A 13,092-nucleotide genomic window follows, 5' to 3' on the forward strand; every position below is an offset into this window, starting at 1 on the left:
ATATATATATATATATATATATATATATATTATATATATATATATATATATAAATAAATAAATAAATAAATAAAGGTAGACAACTAAGTATTTCTTACCATGCGGAATATTTATTATATGGAACAGTGCACACATAGTAACAGACTAGTAAAACTAAGAATATTAACTTATTAAAACAGAACTAAGATATTTTAGTCAATTCATATAACCATAATAATTTGCTGTACAAAATGTTTTCTTACCAGCTACTGATGTTGGATGCCTTTTTGCCGTGTTACTATTGGTGTTGATGGCTGCTCTCCAGGCATTACAATCATTGACCAAATGTTCATGATATAAAGCATTGCAATGAAGCAATTTTTCATATTGCCCCTACCACACAATCGTTTTGAGAAATAGTTAAAATGTGAACTAAATATAATGGTTAAATTATTTTGTTATAAAATTAACAAATCAGTAATTACAAATTAAGTTATCTCCCTTATTTTGCATAAAAAATTAAAAAAAGTGGGACCCTATTTTGTAAATTGCCGATTCTATTTGTTAATAACAAATAATAAAATCCATTATATATGAGGTAGTAAGATTGAAATCACAAGTGAACTTGAAAAATTTATTTTATTTCAATAAATGATGATAAAAATGTTAATTTGTACAATTTGAAAATATTAAGACTGCTATTCTCGTGTTGCGTGTTATATTTACAGCATTTCAGCCAATGTAACCTCTGACCTTCTTCATGTGTATCTTTTCGAACTTGAGAACATTAAAGTTGAAACTGGGAATCTTTATGGTGGAATCCTCTTCTTTTTTTTTTTTTTTTTTTTTAAAGAAATCGCTATGGACAAGGCATGAAGCCACTTGATGTAAGGAGCTAACAAGAACGAAAGATGATTATCCCAAAGACAAGAGATACCTATTGGTCTTAGTCAATAGGTCTCTTGTCTTTTTTTGTATCCTATCTACAACGTTGTTTTTTTTTCAAGACAAGGCTGTAGGCTGGAAATGAGCAAGAAGAGAGTTTTACAAATTTCAATTAAATAATTCCCAAGTTCAAAAAAATATACTGGAAAAATGTTGGCAGTTTTATAGGCTAAACCATTATGAATATAACATCCAAAATGAGAAAGGTAGTCTGAATAATCCAAATAATCCTTATCTAAAAAGTTCCAAACATAAAATGTCATTTTTTTCTTATGTGAAATAACACTGAACTGCATAAATCAGTGGTTCTTATCCAGAATTCAACCTAATTAAAAAAAAAAATTATGAAAAATTTTTTTGTGTATGTACCCGCCATGAAATGAAAATGTTATATTTTAAAAATCGCATAAATTGATCAAATAGTTTTTTTTATATAGAAAATAATTTTTTTAATGATTTTTAGCAATTAACAATATATTGCAGCAGTTACAAAACTGATTTTAAAATCTGAGTAGTTTGAATTGAGTTGTCTCCCTTTATTAAATATGGTGGCTCAAAACACATTTCACTTTCCCAAAAAACTTTGATGTTTTTTTTTAAAAAAAACCTATTTGATCAATTTATGTGAATTTTTGGAATATAACATTTTTATTCCATGATGGGTACATACATTATATAAATTTTTCTGTAATTTTATTTTTTTAATTTGGTTGAATTCTGGTCTTGTACCAAATCGGCTTAGAGAAAAATGATAAGTAACATTTTAGATTAAAAAAAGGAGTACAATTTACAAAAACAACAAGAAAACAGGACTCATGATGCAAGAAATAACAAGATACAACTAGAAACAAACAAGCAAAACATATTTACCATGTTTGATCATATATAAGAAATGCTAAAAAGAAATTTTTTTCAGTGCAAATAAAAAAAAACATCTTTATAATATAAAAGCATAATTTCTGTGTTTTGGTTTGCTATAATACAGTTTTATTCTTCATAGTCCTGCATTAAACATATATCCCCAACATATCTATCATCAAAATGAATAGACATAAAGATGAAGTACAAGTAATGCTTTTATTTACAGCTGTCATGATGTTCATCCATCACGTGTGAAAATGACCGTGATCATTCAATTGCTCTGTGGGGTTGAAGATGGCTTATTAGAGTGACTCAAGCGCTGAAGTATTTCCCGCATGTTGGACACCTGTGGGATAATTCTGTATCAGAAATTTTGACTCCTCTGTCTTTGCTAATGTTACATTTTCTCTTGTGTTCTTCATTGCGTGCAGATATAGCCTCTTTGTGAGTTGCGGCATGTCAGGAACATCTGTGTTGGGTTAGTTTTTACCAAGAGTTAGAATACAAACCCAGCTGTTTGAGGGAGAACTTCAAATTGTTCTTGTACCGTTTCTGTTGTCCGCCTGCGGATCTTTTTCCTTTGGACAGTTCACCATAAAGGAGCTGTTTTGGAAGCCTTGAATCAGGCATGCGGCATATATGACCTGCCCAACAAACCTGGCACTGCTGTAACATATGTACTGACGGAAGGTTTGACCGGACTTGAACCTCTGTGCCTGGTATTTTGTCTTGCCACTTGATTTTTAACAATCTACGGAGGCAGGTCATATGGAAATGGTTCAGTTTCTTGGCATGTTTGGCATATACAGTCCGAGTTTCACAAGTATATATGAGGATGGTAAGAATCATAGCTTGGTATGGAGTTTGGTCTGTAGCCAAATTCCTCTATGCTTTCACATAGTGGTTCTGAGACGTCCAAAGGCAGCACTAGCAATCGACTTAATTGTCTATGTGTACTGCACTTGTACAGCTGTCATATATAAATAAGAGCAGCATAAGCTCATACAAAACAAAGTATATTTGTTTCTACTCACGTGCAGCAGCAGTTCCCAACAGGCTGATTGAAATTGGAACTAAAAATAACAGATTGACCATTTAGGTAATTAAAAATTTAAAAGGAGCGAAACTTTAAGAATTATATTTTTTTAAACATAAATAAATAATTTATAAATTTAAAAAAAATTCTATCAGAACCTATTTTAATTTCGAAATGTTTTCAACAGTAAAATGCATGTTTATACTTTTGTAAAAAATAATGTCTATATTTCTTAATTAAAATACCCCCCCCCCAAAAAAAACTTTCGAATTATTATTAAATAAAAACAGAATGATCAGAAAATGTAAAAAAAAAAAAAAAAGTACATATGTAGGGGAGATATAGGCATGAGAAAAAAAAAGCAAAGGAACGGATTTGCTTTGTCACCGTTTCCATGTCACCACACTAAGTTAGGAAGTATGTTAGCTGACTATAACCCAAAGTTCCCCAACCTTTTTCGGCAAACGCCTCCCAACCCTAGAATGCTGGGATACCTACTACCGCCCCCCCTTACATGCATCTTTACATACATAATAATGTTAGTGGTAGTAGTACATAATTAAAGTGAAAATAAATATTTTAATATTCATATAGCTTTGTCAACATTACCCGTATCATTCTTGAATTAATTTTTCCAATTAAAAATAAGTATGATGCAATCAATTTCCACATAAATTGTGAATCCCAAGGAAATGGGTTGAGAAAACCTAGTAATGTAACTAGAAGCTCTCAGTCTTTCAACGCCCCCCCCCCTCCTCCCCAAAAGGATCTCAGGAACCCACTATATGCTAAAATTTGGTAACCGCCTACCTGAAGTATTGTAATGAACCCCTGGTAAGTGGTACAGACCTTGTTAAGGAACCCTGCTATAACCGGAATAATACTATTTATGATTATTGGTCTAAAAATAACAGTACCATCAATTGTTAAAGTCTGTCCTGAAATAACAGTTAATGATGGGTGACTTTTTCAGGAAATCCTAAAATGTATTTTTCAACTGATAAATTCTGGATTTTTTATTTGGGCTGTTTTTGCAGACAATCATTCGGCCAATGTCTTTAATATTTGACTTGATAAATTTGAGGTAGACAAAACCCATTATATAACTGTTAAAAATATAAACAAAAACATCACTTACGCAATTGAAAATCATTCAAGCTAGATCCCTTTTGATTACTATTGTCTTGATTTTTAAAACAAAAGTGTAAACATGCATTTGAGTGTTGAAAACATGTTTAAAAATTGAAATAAGTTTTCATAATTTCTCTTGAATTTTATGAATTATTTATTTAAATTCAAAAAACAAAACAATTTTCAAAGTTATGTCCCTTTTAAATTTATTAATTACCTAAATGGTCAATGCTGATTGTTTTTAGTTTCAGTCAACCTGTAAATGTGACATATAGGGCCATATTTATGAGTGGGTTGTGATACACCTTAAGTAATGTTTCGTACTTATTGTACATTTAATGGGTTTGTTAATTCCATAAAACAATAAAAGTTTGGCATAGTTTGCTTGAAGCATTGTATATAATATATATAGATAACTTATAGAAAGTTAATGTGGAAACATGCCGAGTAGATAGGTGGATTGTAAAATAAGATGAAGATAAAAGTGAAATTTAGTTTTTGTTTTTATTAATTTATTCACTTTTTTAATAACTTTTTTTAAAATAAAATCTTATTTGCTTTCAGTTTTAATGTACTTTTCACATTATTTTTAGCGATTAAGTATTTTTGTCAGCCATTGATGATCTCTTACTTGTCGAGAAATACATAAATCTCGTTAATTGAATGGAATTATCCATCCTTAAATTTTAATGCGACCCCCCCCCCCCAAAAAAAATATGGCCATCCAACTAGTCATAAAATTTGAATTTCTTAAATAAAAAACTACTTGATCAATTTACATGATTTTTGGAATATGACATCTTTGTTCTGTGAAGGATATGTACATCATAAAGATTTTTCTGTATTTTTGTTTTTTAAAATAAGTGTAATTCTAAATAAGAACCAGAAACTCTTCTGGAGCCAGTTTACATGACAAAAATCAGCTAGAGTTTTGAACCTATAACTTGTACATGCTTCTCCAGTTTTGCTAGTGTAGAGAAAGTACAGCGACTGGCTATTACACTTTGTTGTATGTAGTTTATTTACTTCCTCTCCAGGATATTAGGCACAATGCTAAGTGTTGGTTTGATGAAAATGTTTCTGTGGAACAAACTGGATTCGAACTTGGAATACCCAGGTGTTCAGTCTGTGTCATTAACCACTTAGCCTATGCGACCCACTCGTTTACTTCACAAGACATTAGAATGATTACAGTCACAATCAGAAAAGTGAAGAGAACCAGCAAGAGTTTTGACCCTATAACTTGCACATATCCCTCCAGTTTTGTTTGTATAGTGAAAATACAGCACCAGTTACTGCATTTTGTTATACGTACAGGGTGAAATGATAAAATTGTCGCCCTAGAAAAGGTGACATAATTCCATTTCCATTTGATGAAATCTGGTTTTCTTTCTTTTTTATTGCAGACTATCTACTAGTTGGCCAGTTGTGTACAAATCCCAAAAGTGATAGGAACCTTCTATTATGTTTGAAAGTAACACAATGTTCAACGAGCGAGATTGGAGATGCACCGCTGTACAACTCCTGCTCTCTACCGATCCAAATTATGACAACAGGATCATTGCCAGCACCCTCAAAATGCATCGCTGAATTGCCACCAATAGCAGGGACATGCCCAGGGTAATGAAAATAAAGTTTCCGGCCACGGTTATGCTCTTTGCTGTGGTTTCAAGTGAGGGCCACATCATGCCACCTCACATCTTCCAAGTCGGCTTGAAAGTCAACACCAAAGTGTATCTGGATGTGCTGAAAAGTGTGATGATCCTCTGGTACAATCAAGTAGTTGCTAGCAGACCCTGGGTGTGGCAGCAGGACTTGGCGCCGGCCCACAAGTCCAAAGAGACCCAGGCTTGACTTCAGAAGGAGTTCTATGATTTACACACTTCTCTTGCAGAGAACCTGAACCTGCTGGACTACTTCATTTGGTCTATGTCGAGAACATCACCAACATGACCTCCCACAACACAGCCTGATTGCCGCCATCCACCGAGTATTTGCTGAGCTCTCGTCGGCACTTGTGATAAAGGTATGCTCCCAGTTCTGGATCCATATCGAGGCGGTGATTGAGGCTGAAGGCAATTACATTGAATAAATGTCAGCTGTACTACATAATTAGATTATCTGAATTGATTTTTTCACAAAAAGTTTTGAAATAAAGCTGTAGTGTTGTTTTCTTTAGGGCAACACTTTTATCGTTCCACCCTGTAGTTTAATTCATAAGACATTGTGGTGATTACAGCCACAATACAAGAAGTAGCATCTTGCACTTCGACCAGTTGTTCCTCCAAGTTGCAACTTGAAGCTTTATTTTCTCCTGTTGGTTGAAATGCAAGCAAGTCATACATGCAATCAACGTGGTAGCTATTAAAACAAGAGAAATATTGGTACGTATGCAGAATATGGGCTGTGCTGAAATAGTAATTAGTATTTAGAAACCTATTCTTGATATGGGGAGAGGGAGGGCTTTGTTAAGAATTTGGTACTTTTATGTAACAATTTAATAAACAAAAGATACCGTAAAAATTGAATTTAACTTGAAAATTCTATCCAAAGAAAAGAAAATTTAGCACAGTACGTATTCTGCAGAATGTTTTGAAATATTTAAAAGTATCAATGGTACATTGTGCATTTGCGTGCGATCCATGCAGCATTGCATAAGAGTTAAGAGATTTTAGATGCAGCTGAAAGAAATGTGCAGTTTTTTTTTATTTTTTTTAAAGATTAAAAAAATTTTAGTTAGCAAAGTGAAACAAGCAATGGAGTAGATTTTCTTTTCAGTTCCAAACATGCAAAATTTCAAACAGCAAAGAAATAGAAAATAAATGCAAAAGAATGACATGCAAAATTTTGCAGATAAAAATTAGCATAACGAATGCATAACTAAAAAAAGTTATCTTTCTGTTGCATACATAAAGAAAAATATCTTGAAAGCAAAATATTATTGTTTTGACATAACTAGACTAACCTATTGGGTCAATATTTATGATATATATTATTAAATATTCATGAAAACCTTGTAGGTTTTTATTTACAATATTCATTCATAAACCGACACTGAATATTGATGAAATATATCTGTACAAACCTAGCTTGCACATCTTGGGATGCAAGAACATTAGGGTTTTATATAATTTGGATTATTCGGACTATTATTCTCATTTGGACATTATTTTCCACAACTTTTGGGCTAGTGTAACTTCTAACCTTATTCAAATGTGTCTTGTCACCATCTGAAATCCATTGCACCTATGTGATTCTGTTGATTTTGTAGTTTTATCAACCACCATCTATAGGTTATATAATGCTGAATGAAGTTGTTGAATATAATTCTATAGATAAGATATATGGTATAATAACATTGGCATACTGTTCTTGTTAGATCACTAAAGTTAAGCAATATTGAGCATGGTCAGTACCAGACAGGTGACCATTTAGGAATACAAGGCGCTGTATGTAAGAGGATGTTGACATTTCCTGTAAGAAATGCAAAAACCTCACACTGTCATCTCCTCTGATGGAGATATGCAAGCAACTGGGGATTGCTTGTGAAATTTGATATTCCCATTAAACTTCCTCCTTTGGAGGAAGCTGGTTCAACCCGCCCAGGGTGAGTACCGCGTTAGGGGTGGGTGGGATATAAGTATTACATTATGCTTATATTTTACAGAGAGGGTACCATCATTACTAAAAAAAAAAAAAATACAACCCCCCCCCCCCCACACACACACACACTAATCTCAGAAAACATTACTCTTAAAAGGAAATTTTACAGAGAAGGTAGGATATTACTTTTTTGGAAACCATGTGATACAACGGATAATATGTTAAGTAATAATCAGTCCTATATGACAACCATTTGTGGAGGTTGATGGTTCAATTCACATTTCATGTGATACTAGGAATAAAATAAAAATTACTTCAGATTCTACCTGCACATGTTGGACAAAAAGAGAACAATACACCCCCATTGATTAAATAAAGGGTTCTGTTCAAAATTCCATATCAATTATTAAGTTCGACAAGACACACCTGAAGAAGGTCTAGGGTTACATCTGTCAAAACACTGCGAGAAGAACATCCAAGATGAGAACAATAGTTGAAATAATTTAACTTATGATCCTAATCTAAAAATTCCTGAAACATCAGAAGTTTAGTAGTAAATATATGTACTCCAAAATTGGGTTCTTGTTCAGAATAAACCCTACATTTAAAAAAAAAAAAAAAGAAGAAAAATCTGTATGATGTATGTACCCGTGACGGAAAGAAAAATATTGTACACCAAAAATCAAGTAAATTGATCAAAGTTTTATTTTTATTAGGAAAATAATTTTTAAAAGAATTTGAATTTTTCCAATATCCCCTTCCTCCTCATGTTAAGAAGGGCTTTTAAACTCTCACAAGTTTGAATTATTTTGAGTTATCTCCTCTCTTCTGTCTGACTATGTTCAAGATGATGTCGCAAGATTTATGCCGTTGTACAACTTTACATACGGGACCCACATATTGTAGTAGAGTATGGACAAGTAATAACTCCACTCATTTTTTTTTTTTTTTTTGCAATAACAGCGTTTATTTTTTCATTCTCCCGCCACATGTGACTTCTCATTAAGGTTGTAACGTCACTCACATCTTGATCATCTTGTCTAATGTGCTATTTCTCCTTTTTATTAAAATCTTTTTCTTTTTCCTTACGGTAACGCCACTTTGCGCACAGCTCAGCCGCCATACATACCCTATTACAGATTGTCGTTTGTTGTTTAGCCGTAATTTTTTTTTTTTTTCAAATAAATCTACTTGATCAATTTATATGATTTTTAGTGTCACAGGAATATACATTAGATTTTTGTTTATTTTTTTTGTTTTGTTTTTAATATAAGGGAATTCTTGACAAGCATCCCAAATTTTCATCAATAAACATTTTTTTTAAAACGATATGCTACTTTAGCATATCAATGTGAAATCAAATATTAACTGGATGTATTTGTTTTAATTTAATAGGATTTTATCTTTTAAATCGTTCACTGTTATCCTTGTAGAACACATTAAAAATATTGCTTGTGCAGTAGGTGCAAATAAAAATACTTAAATATTAAAATAAGAATATTCAACAAAATCTTATTCTTGAACAATAAAGACATTTTGAAATTTTGTGCGGAATAAGTTTGTGAGCTGTGATTTGATGAAAGAGGAAAAATAAAAACCATTTAAAAATTATTAATATGGAAAAAACTTAGTAAATCAAATAAGAAAAGAAAAAAATGAGTAAAAGATTAGTGCATTAAAAAGTCACCATTTTTATGTTTATAACTTGTGATTTATAAAAGTGATAAAAATAAAAATGGTATTTACAGAATATCAAATCATTTGTACAGTATTTCTTGAATGAAAAGATTGAGTATTCAAATTCTTTAAATTAAAAATAAACAAAAATCACCTTAAAAATCTTACCTATGAGCGCCAGAATTTAAAAAGATATGTTAATTTCAATGTGAATTTTTTAGTGCATGTTGCCATTTTTTCAAAACTTAAGACATCAAAAACATCAGTTTTCTTTTTAAAAATAAAATTTATAGAATTTAAAATAATTTTTTTTTAAAATATGGATTAAAATAATTCAAGACGCTTGTAAAATATTTAAAAAAGATTAATGTTAAATGAGTGATGGTTAATCCAAATCCAAACTATGTGACTTTAATTCATTATCTTTGCACAGAACCTAAATAAAATTAACAAATAAATAAATGAATAAAAAAGACATTTTTTTAAAATTCTTTCTTTTGTGTAATAATCTTAGAAATTATTTTGTTTAAAAACATTTAAAAAATTAAAAAAAAATATTTTACCCCCCCCCTCCCCCCGCATATTCATTTTTTATATCTATTTTATTTTAGTGTTTTCAATGAGCTTTAGTGGATTACAATAACTCAGATACTTGTAAAATTTTGTAAAAAATTCAGTGCTGTGTGATGACCAATCTAAACCTAAACAATGTGCATTTAAATTAAAATAAGATTTAAAAAAAAATAAAGCAGATATTTTACATTGAAAAACATTTTTTCAATATAAATTGGGATGCTTGTAAAAAATTTTGGAAAAGTTGGGTGTTAGATAAGTGATAGTCAATCTAAATGAATGTACATATAATTAAATATAAACAGTTCCTTACACAGAGTTTATAAGAAATTAGTATTTCAATTTTCACATTAAACGACATTAAATCATTTTTGTTATCAAGAATTTAAAAATATTTGCCAAAGAAAAAAAAAACAAAAAAACAATCAGAATAAAATGTCAGAAAATTAAGCACCAAAATATTTACATAAAGGTACATCTTTTAATCTTGCAACTGCACAAGGGCACAAGGTCGGTTTTTAATGTGGGAAAAATCCAGCTCCCCAAAAAAGGGCATATTGGATTGGGACAAAAATAAAAATTGCCTCCTTCACTAATTTAGATCAGAAAAGACCCTATAACTTTGTTTCTAGTCAAAAGGTCAAGAAAAAAGTTCACATATTGAGTTTTTACCAAAAGAATATGCATTTTTAGTCAATATTTTTTCATTAGTTTCTTCTTCGCATTTAATAATGCCCTAATATGGTAAAACTTTACACTGATCAAGCTTTTCACATCTATTTTTCTACATATAATATATATATATATATATATATATATACTAGCAGTTCAGCTCAGCTTTGCTTGGGCCTTATATAACGTTCATAATTTTATGTGCATATGTATATATATATATTAAAAAGTTTGACTCATGTCCAGGTAACCTATATCTAAAATTTCAAGTGTTTAGACCCAGAATTGGTGGAGGAGTTGGGTAGAGTCTGTAAAGGTCAACTTTGACCTCTTGGCAGCCAAATTTTTGGCCAAAAACGGATTAAAAAGCTTGCTGCATGTCTGAATAACTTTTATGTAAAATTTCAAATGTTCAGACCAAAAATTGGCTGAATAGTTTGCTAGGCAAATTTTTGGCCAAAAACCAATTAAAAAGCTTGCCCTATGTCTGAATACACTTTATGTAAAATTTCAAATGTTCAGACCAAAAATTGGCTGAGAGGTAAAAAAAAAATTTTGAACTTCGATCCCAATTTTGACCCCTTAACATTTATTGTTTTGGGCTCAAATCAAATTAAAAAGTTTGATCTATGTCCAAGTAACCTACATCTAAAATTTCAAGTGTTTAGACTCAAAATTGACAAAGGAATTTGGTAGAGTTTTCAAAGGTCAAATCGTTGAACTTTGACCTCTTCTGGCCGAAAACTGATTAAAATGATTTGCCCAAATCTCAATAACCTTTATGTCAAATCTTGAGTCTGTAGATTGAAAATTGATAGAGTATTTTGGTAGGGAAATGTACACAAACAGACAATTTCACACACACACACACACACACACACACACACACACACACACACACACACACACATATATATTACAATAGAAAAATGCGAACATCAAAAGAAATATGGTTAAGCTTAAACATGGAAAAGTAAAGGACAAGATATTCTAGTAAAAAATATAATAAATTTATAACTTAATATATTGCAGCATTAAGAATTGATTATGTAATGTTATACATTGAATTAAAAAAAATTCTTAATGCTTCAATATTTTAAGTTATAAATTTATTATATTTTTTACTAGAATATCTTGTCCTTTTTTTTTTCCAGTTTTAACAACTATTCCTTTACTTTTCCATATTCAAGCTTAACCATATTACTTTTCATGCTCACCTTTTTTTGTTGTAATTCATGATTTTCCAAGACTTCCAATAAATTCACTTGTTCTTGGTTTAATTTCAGTCTTATTTTCTTGGCCCCATAAACACATGTAATAACAATGTATAGCACTCGTCTGCTTTCAATAAAATCCCCCCAATTATCTCCTTTCATACTCTCTGATTCACTTGTTGCTTCTCTTTCCATGACAGCAGTGAATTAGTAGCAACAGTAGTCACTGAAGCAACATGGTTGCTATGGAAACCAGTCATAAAAAGTGTTGCTCACCTCCTTACATATTTTTACAATTTTGAACACCAGAAAATTCATCATAACTTTTGTTTTACTGAACGAAAATTGAAATATTTTTTTTTCACAATATAGCTGAGAAAGTGATTTATAAACTGTAATAATTGTTTGAAATTTGGCCGAACAATGAGTGAGCGGTGAAGCTTTAAAGCAGTTCTAAATGACTAAAACTGCCACTTAACCATATATTCAAACACTACTGTGTTTGAACGATATATATATATATATATATATATATATATATATATATATATAAATCGAATATGATATCCAACTATCACAAAAAATACAACATTCTGTTTAGATATTGAAAATTTTATTGTATTCTGAATATATTCAAGTAAAACTTCCAGTTGAATTTCCTGAGACAGTATATTAATAATATCAAAATAGTATTTTATTTTTAAAAAGACCATATTCTATCATAATCAGAGGACTCATGCAGTTGTGAATGGTACTTGCATGAGCAGAAAAGGTCACAAAGAAAACCCCCACTAAAATGGGAGGATAAAATGGGATCAATACAGAGAGCAGCAAGAGCTTAATGAAATGAATGTTGTGACAAGCAGAACTGCTGAAGCGGCTGAGAGTTTGGCTGTTTATGTGAAAACCACGATTCCTGCAACAGATGATGGCATGTAAAATTGGATTATAATAAGGAAAACTTGTGTAGCAATTACATAACTGAGATCTATTTTCTTTGGTATTTATGCGCTATTTCTTACGTAATGACTTGTATGTGATTAGGTTGGCTAAAACAGGCTTGTTAAAACTCACACAGAAATATATTGGTCAATTTGAACACTTCTATGCATACTCAGCTTTCCTAATTTCTAACCACCCTGAGTTCGGTGTTAAAATATAAGCAGTTCCAGAACAGACACCTAAAAAAAAAAAAAAACTTTTTCTGTCTCCTTATCATGGCATGACAGGATGAGACAGAACTTGGGAACTCAGTTCTCTTTCTATAATTAAACCTGCTTACCAAACAAACTTGTCTTACATTGATGTGTTCTTGTGTTAATGAAACTGTGAAATAAAGTAGCAGCCACACTTGCATTGTTTTACAATTATTCAGTTTTTTATTTATTTTTTTTTGTAATG

The 13,092-nt window shown here is 31.0% G+C and overlaps 1 protein-coding gene across 7 annotated transcripts in view; it reads right to left on the minus strand.

Annotated features, from left to right (window-relative positions):
- The window catches only part of LOC145284546 (1-phosphatidylinositol 4,5-bisphosphate phosphodiesterase gamma-1-like), a 335,906-nt gene that overhangs the window by 32,429 nt on the left and 290,385 nt on the right, over positions 1-13,092 (minus strand). The gene's annotated exons all lie outside the window — the stretch shown is intronic.

This window comes from Euprymna scolopes, chromosome 9 (assembly GCF_053919585.1).
Source record: "Euprymna scolopes isolate OS-2025 chromosome 9, ASM5391958v1, whole genome shotgun sequence".
Taxonomy (NCBI): Eukaryota; Metazoa; Mollusca; class Cephalopoda; order Sepiida; family Sepiolidae; genus Euprymna; species Euprymna scolopes.